Source organism: Panthera leo, chromosome F2 (assembly GCF_018350215.1).
Source record: "Panthera leo isolate Ple1 chromosome F2, P.leo_Ple1_pat1.1, whole genome shotgun sequence".
Taxonomy (NCBI): Eukaryota; Metazoa; Chordata; class Mammalia; order Carnivora; family Felidae; genus Panthera; species Panthera leo.
In genome coordinates this window covers 54659761-54666461 of record NC_056695.1, presented here as the reverse complement: position 1 = coordinate 54666461, position 6701 = coordinate 54659761, and positions in this window count along the sequence as shown.

The window sequence follows — 6701 nt, the reverse complement described above, 5'->3', positions numbered from 1 at the left end:
CCATACTCTTCAGCACTGCATTATAGAGACTTAATTAAAGAAAAGAAGAACTAAAAACACACTTACTTTCAGTAGGAAAATCCAGAAGTGTGTTTGGAAAGGTATGTGTTGGCATTTCCTAAGGAGCCGGGAAGTAGTAATAGGTGTGCAGCAAAATCAAGACAGACATACATGAGATGAACTACTAAATATTTTTCTCTCAATTAACAAAGTATAAAATTATAAACAATACATTTGAAAGAGTTACTTAAGATACGAATTATTTGAAAAGACAAACAGTTCTACCTGGTACATTAAAATTGATTTTGAGTTCATAATAACTTCAGGAATACATATTTGTATTAATTCATCTCAGATTTTCTTTGAGAATGATAAGATCGGGCAATAATGAGTCGAGTTTAGATCAGGCAATATTGCAATAGGTACAAATATTGAATCATTATATTATATGCCTGAAGCTGTAGTAATGTTATATGTCAATTGAGTCTCAATTTTTTTTAAAAAGGATCAGAGGGGCACCTGGGTGACTCAGTCGGTTAAGCGTCCAACTCTTGATTTTGGCTCAGGTCATGACCTCATGGTTCATGAGATGGAGCCCTGCATCAGGCTGTGTGCTGACAGGGTGGAGCCTGCTTGGGATTCTGTCTCCAGAGCCCTCTCTTAGTGCCCTTGCTGTGTTTGTGCACTTGCTCTGTCTCAAAATAAACAGTGTTTCAAACCTACCTAAATGCAACTTATCAAGATAATGCCTACAAGGAAAAGGCCAGTTGAGGTAGAAATAATAACTTCACTGCTAGATGTGTTGAATTTCTGATATATGGAAAGTTCCAGCAGAATATGTAGAGGGGGCAGATGGAATTATGAGTCTTAGGTTCATAAGAAAAATTATTATTGTTAAGATATATTATTCAACCAGAATAAATACAGTTCCAGCTACTTGAAAAGCACATATAACACACATTTATAGTGAGGTTGAAATTTATGCACCAGAACTCATACATAGGAAAGAAATATCTAGCTCTAGTTTTCGTCTGAATCTATCTTACCTTCTAACCTATTCTACTGAAAATGTAAATTTACCTAGTAAAATAACTCAGTGTCTTCCCATTTAAAGCAGTTTTTTTCTTCGGTAAATACTCTCTCAAGTCAGAGTTGAAACTCCCTCTCGGGGCTATTTCTCCCCTCCGCTAAACTTCCCTTCCCTAGGGGCATCTAGATAAAGGTGAAATTTGTGTATCACCTGGGCAGTCGGATGGGGAAGGAGTAAAGGTTTCTGGGCCTCACAAGCTGCCCTCTAGTTTGTCACTGACCCCCACTAAAAGCCTTCTTTCTGCCTAGTTATTGGACACTCTATGCTTTTGTGCACCTAGAAGGGAGCCAAATCTACTTGAGATAAATTTGGAGCCAAGTATATCTGGAATCAAATCTCAGGTAAGTCACTTAGTAGCTACATGTCTCTGAAAAAGCAGCTTAACTTGACTGATTTTACCTTACTAATCTGTAAAATAAGGGTTCTTTTCTACATTCCAGAGTAAAAGGAGTTAGAAAACAATTGCTCATAAAAGGTCCCCTTCTGGGGCACCTGGGTGGCTCACTCAGTCCATTGAGCATTGGACTTCAGCTCAGGTCATGATCTCACGGTTCGTGAGTTCAAGCCCACCTTGGGCTCACTGCTGTCAGCCTGTCAGCAGAGAACCCGCTTTGGATCCTCTGTCCCTCTCTCTCTGCCCCTCCCCTGTTTGCACTCTCCCGAAAATAAATAAATATTTTTAAAAAAGAAGAAGAAGATCCCCTTTTCACTACAGCCATTTAAGCAGTAGCCACATCTAGTTTTAAACTTGTGTGCATTAAACAATATCATCCTGTTTAATGCACTGAGGAAAAGTTCTCCTCAGCCGAGCCTCCATACAAATATTAAGGTTTAGGTACTTATTCTGCTTAAAATTTTACCTGTTGTTTGTATAACATTCCTAACATGTATTGATGGGAAAAAGAAAAAAACTACATGAAGAGAAAATTTAAGTCTCCTAGTATATAAAATTTTGTTTCCAATCCCTTAGGCCTAAGCCAAAAGACCATACTTTTAGGAGACAAACACTTCTAGGATGAGTAGAAACAATAAGTAATGTAAGATGTTTCTTTAAAGGGCTTTATCTCCGTGATCTATTGGCAGAGGCTGACTTGAGGGCGCTTATCCTCCAAGTAAACCCAATGAAGTTCAATCATTTAATGACAAACTCTCTTGCTCTTTGCCTCACAGCTCATCCACAGACTGAGCAAGATTCTTGGTATGGCATCCAGGAATCAGCAAGCCTTGCAAGAGATATCTGTGACATGTGTCATGAATTCACAACAATGACATCTTCAAGGTGGCCCACTGGTGCTTCTCAGTGTTTCCCCAAGTCCAGAGCAGCATATCTGCTGATGGTAGCAGAACACCTGAAGTTCCAAAATGCCTATAAGGGTGAGCAAGGAAATATCACAGAATACAACAGGAGACTTTCTTGGGTTGCATGATCCTGGCGTATAAAAAAATAACAAACAAAAAAATTGGCAGACCAGTGGTGATCTGGCTGGTACTACGATTGCTGCTTTCTGAGAGCTTGCCCTGGCACTAGCATCCGCAGCTAACCAGGCATGTTCAAGTTACCCCTTTCTAGCAGTAAGTTGGAGAACCGGGACTGGGTCCTGGGCATAAAAGAACCAAAACCCACTGTGACACACAATTAAAATTTGCACTGTATTGACAGTAAGCACTGCCTTAGCTTCTCTTGCTCTCACTCCATTCATATTATTTACCCTAGAACCTCCCAAATGCAATTTGGAGCCTCCCACCTAAACTTCCTGAAGGGAGAATCTTCCATAGTGATGAATGCAGTTTTTACATATGTGAAAACCACCAAATATCTCCAACCGGGAAAACAATTCTGGTTCTGTTTTTAAAAATAGTTTATTCTTTTTCTTGTATTTTCTTCTGCTCTGTAGCATGCTCTGAGTTACTTTATGCGCCCCCCCCCCCCCAAAGCCGTAAGTATTATCAGTTCTCTCATTTGAATGAACCACTGTACCTGACAGGTTGCAGCAAACAAGGCAAAGAACATGGAGGACAGTCAGCTACTTAGACAATTGTATTTAGGGTCCAATTAAATTTGCACGCTCATATGCTTTTAATTGGCTGCACGTTATAACAATAAGAAATAAGAAAAACAAAAACAAAACGCTATTTTAAAGTGAAAAGAGACATGAGCAAAAATTTTAAAGTAATAACATAACCTCTGGGGCAGCTGGGTGGCTTAGTCAGTTAAGCATCCAACTCTTGATTTCAGCTCAGGTCATGATCTCAGGGTCATGGGATTGAGCCCCACGTTGGACTCTGCACTGAGGTAAGAGCCTGCTTAAGATTCTTTCTTTCCTTCTCCCTCTGCCCTTCTTGCTTGCTCACACTCTCCCTCTCTCTCAATAAAATAAAATAAAAATAAATTTAAAAAATATTATAACCACTAAGCTATTAACTTCAGTCTCCTATAGTCAATAACACAATGATAATTTCACTTATCCCACTGGCAAGAAAAAAATTAAAATTCTCTGAATTGAATGCAGTGAAATATGTCCACTCATTCTTGGGAGTAAGAATTGTTTCAATCTTTTTGAAGGCCAATTTAGTATCATTGTCATTATTATTTAGTATCATTTTTAGTATCATTAAGAGCCTTAATGTATTCTAATCCTTTAGTATCATTAAAGGTCTCAGTAATTCTCCAATAATTTATTCTAATAATCAAGGACACATACAAAAATTTATTTACATCATTTATAACAGAAAAAATGTAGAAACAAATGCCCCAAAATAATATGATAGTTAAGTAAATTACAGTCTACTTATATGATGGTCACTTTTTAAAATCATCTTTAAAAAATAAATATGTAAGAAAATGATCATGATACACTCAGTGAAAAATATAGGCTATAAAACTATATAAAATGTTTATTCTCCTTTTGGAAAAAAATTCTTTCTTGGAAATCCATTTGACAATATTTCATGAAAAGTTATATTTATATACATATGTACATACACCTATATATAGACACATAAATATAATGAAATGTAAAGTATATGCATATCTACATATAGATCTATACCTTTTAACTCAGTAAATCAATGTCTGGTCATTTATCCTAAGGAATTAATCCTAATGGATCAAAGATCTTTATCACATTATTATTAATAATTTAATAATAAATGTTAGAAAAGAAAAATGAATGTTAAGCAAATGATGCTAGGAAGTAGCCACTAAAGGGGCAACAAAGATAATGCAGTAATATAAGAAGTGTTTGTAATTTGAAGAAAAATAGGCTAAAAAAATTTTTAGATTAAATTACAACTAAGAAAAACATGTATGCAGAGGAAGCATGGCAGGTTATAAATAACTCAAAACAACAGAAGTGGCAATGTTTGGGTGAAACTACCTTTGGGTTTTTCTTTTTTTTTTTTTTTTTCTTTCTATTTTTCTTTAGTTTGTCGAAATTTTTCTAAGAAATAGAATAAAATTCTTTTAAAAGTGTGGAGAAAGGGAAGTAACAGGAAGTTTAACCAAAACACAAAGGCTCAGCTTAAGACAACTGAGAAGTGAGAACCCCAGAGTGAAGGAAAGCTAGGAATGGAGTTTCTCTGCTCCTCAGGGGAGCAACTGGATCTGGGGCTGTTAGTGAAAAGTGCACTGGACACAGGAGGACTCTGATGCCTCAAGAACTAGGGATCCTGAAAGAGTATTAAACTTGGGCTTGAAATGTGATGGTTTATCAATGAAGTCCGTTGGGGATGGGTGATGGGGAGGAGACTGATGTTACCAGTTTCAACACATGCCAATCTGAGTGCAGTTGTGAATTTTAACTGATGTCCAGTATTTACGGAGTGCACATTTGAGGTCTACTAATGGTAGGAAAAGACCTATCCTCTGGAGTACATGCCAAGTAGGAGGTTGACAAGAAGTCCCAAAAGATATCTGGGAACCAAAAATTAAAAAAAAAAAAAAGTAAGAGACAATGTCATAGAAGCCAAAATTGGAAAATTTGAGCAGCAGATGTAGGGAAAAATACAAATATCTATTCTCAGATTATCAAACACAGTCCTTGGACTATTGCTATCATGCTTAGATAGAACAAATGAAATCATACCATAGCAGTCTGGCTACTGACCCAGCTCTAGCCAAGACTGAAAACCTGAACAGGCCATAAAATAAGGTGAAGGCATAACCAGGGAGTTGCAGGAACCTAGGAAGGTTTGGACCCTTACAGCTCTGCAACAGATAATGGAGATGGTGGGACATGCCCACACCTAGTTTCTGAAGGTCTCCCACTGAGGGCAGCAGGTTCAGCAGCACAGACTGGTGACCTCACAGACTCAGTGGACCCCGACAATGTGTAGGAAGCTATGGTTGGTGCAGAGCCAGTCCCGGACCACCATGATGGTGGACAACAGCTCTTCTGCAGAGAGGACCTACGATTTTTTGGAATGGCCTGTAGATTGTTGCAAGACTGGCCAATGGTAGCATTTTGCCCTAAATAGGAGCTAGCAAGAAGCTCTCTCCCAGAAAAAGCTGCTCATATCATCCTCTGTGCCAAATGCATCTCCGGACATAGGGCTTGACTCAGATCAAGGCATCAGAATACTATGACTCAAGACAGAAGCCAAGTGTAAGCCATGTTTTACTTGGAGCTTTTGGCTCAATGAAGCTGACAGGTTAGCAGAAATCATTGTTTTTAAGAGATCTAGGAGACTATTGGGTGGTTCACATGTCTTGAACTTATCTGCGGGATGGGCAACTATAGGTGGATATGGCCCACTTTGCTGCATGGCTTCTGGATTTAAGGAGCCATCATTTAAATAAGAGCTGTATCTAAATAAGAAGTTTCACTAGTTGCTTCTGAGCAGAACTGTAAGCTTAAGGATGTGTTTTCACGTTTATCAGTCTCACCTGAGTCACAGTGAGAATTAAGACTGGCTTCCAAATTGTGACCTTCACTAGGGACATAAGACAACCTGTGCTTTTCTGTGACTTTCTATGGTGGGGCCCAGGACAGGGGGCGGAAAGTCTTGGTGCTCCTCCCTAGTCTTTGGCTCCTGGCTTTTATTGCTGTGGATGGCCATTTCTGGAGTCAGCTTCTTCTTCCGGAGCTTAGTCTGGATTCGTGTATTCACATTTTGAAAAAGGTCAAGGTGAAAATGCCTGCTGGTCTGTGGTGCCATTAGCCTGTTTTACTCAGGCTGTGGGCACTCATGAGGCAGAGAAGCACATGTGGAAGATGAGGGCTGGGAGAAACAAACAGCCTCTTTCCTTCTGTGGAGGACTGGCTTGGGTCAGATGTGCACGGGAAAGACAGAGACAAAAGTCCTCTGGAACCAACTGGCATACGTCCATCAAACTGGTATCTCTGAATTTCCTCTGGTGCTGCAAGAAGCTCTGAAGGCAGAGGGAACCATCTAGAAGCCTTTTGTTTTCCCAGCAGCCTCTGGCTGGGAGACAACTTCCTTCCCTCCTATTTTTTTGGATGGCTATACCTTTTTCTTGCTTGATCATAGAGTCTTTCGAGGTTCCAAGGTGCCCCTTTACTTATTTATTTTTAATTTTTTTTAACGTTTATTTATTTTTGAGTGACAGAGAGATACAAAACATGAGCAGGGGAGGAGCAGGGAAAGAGGG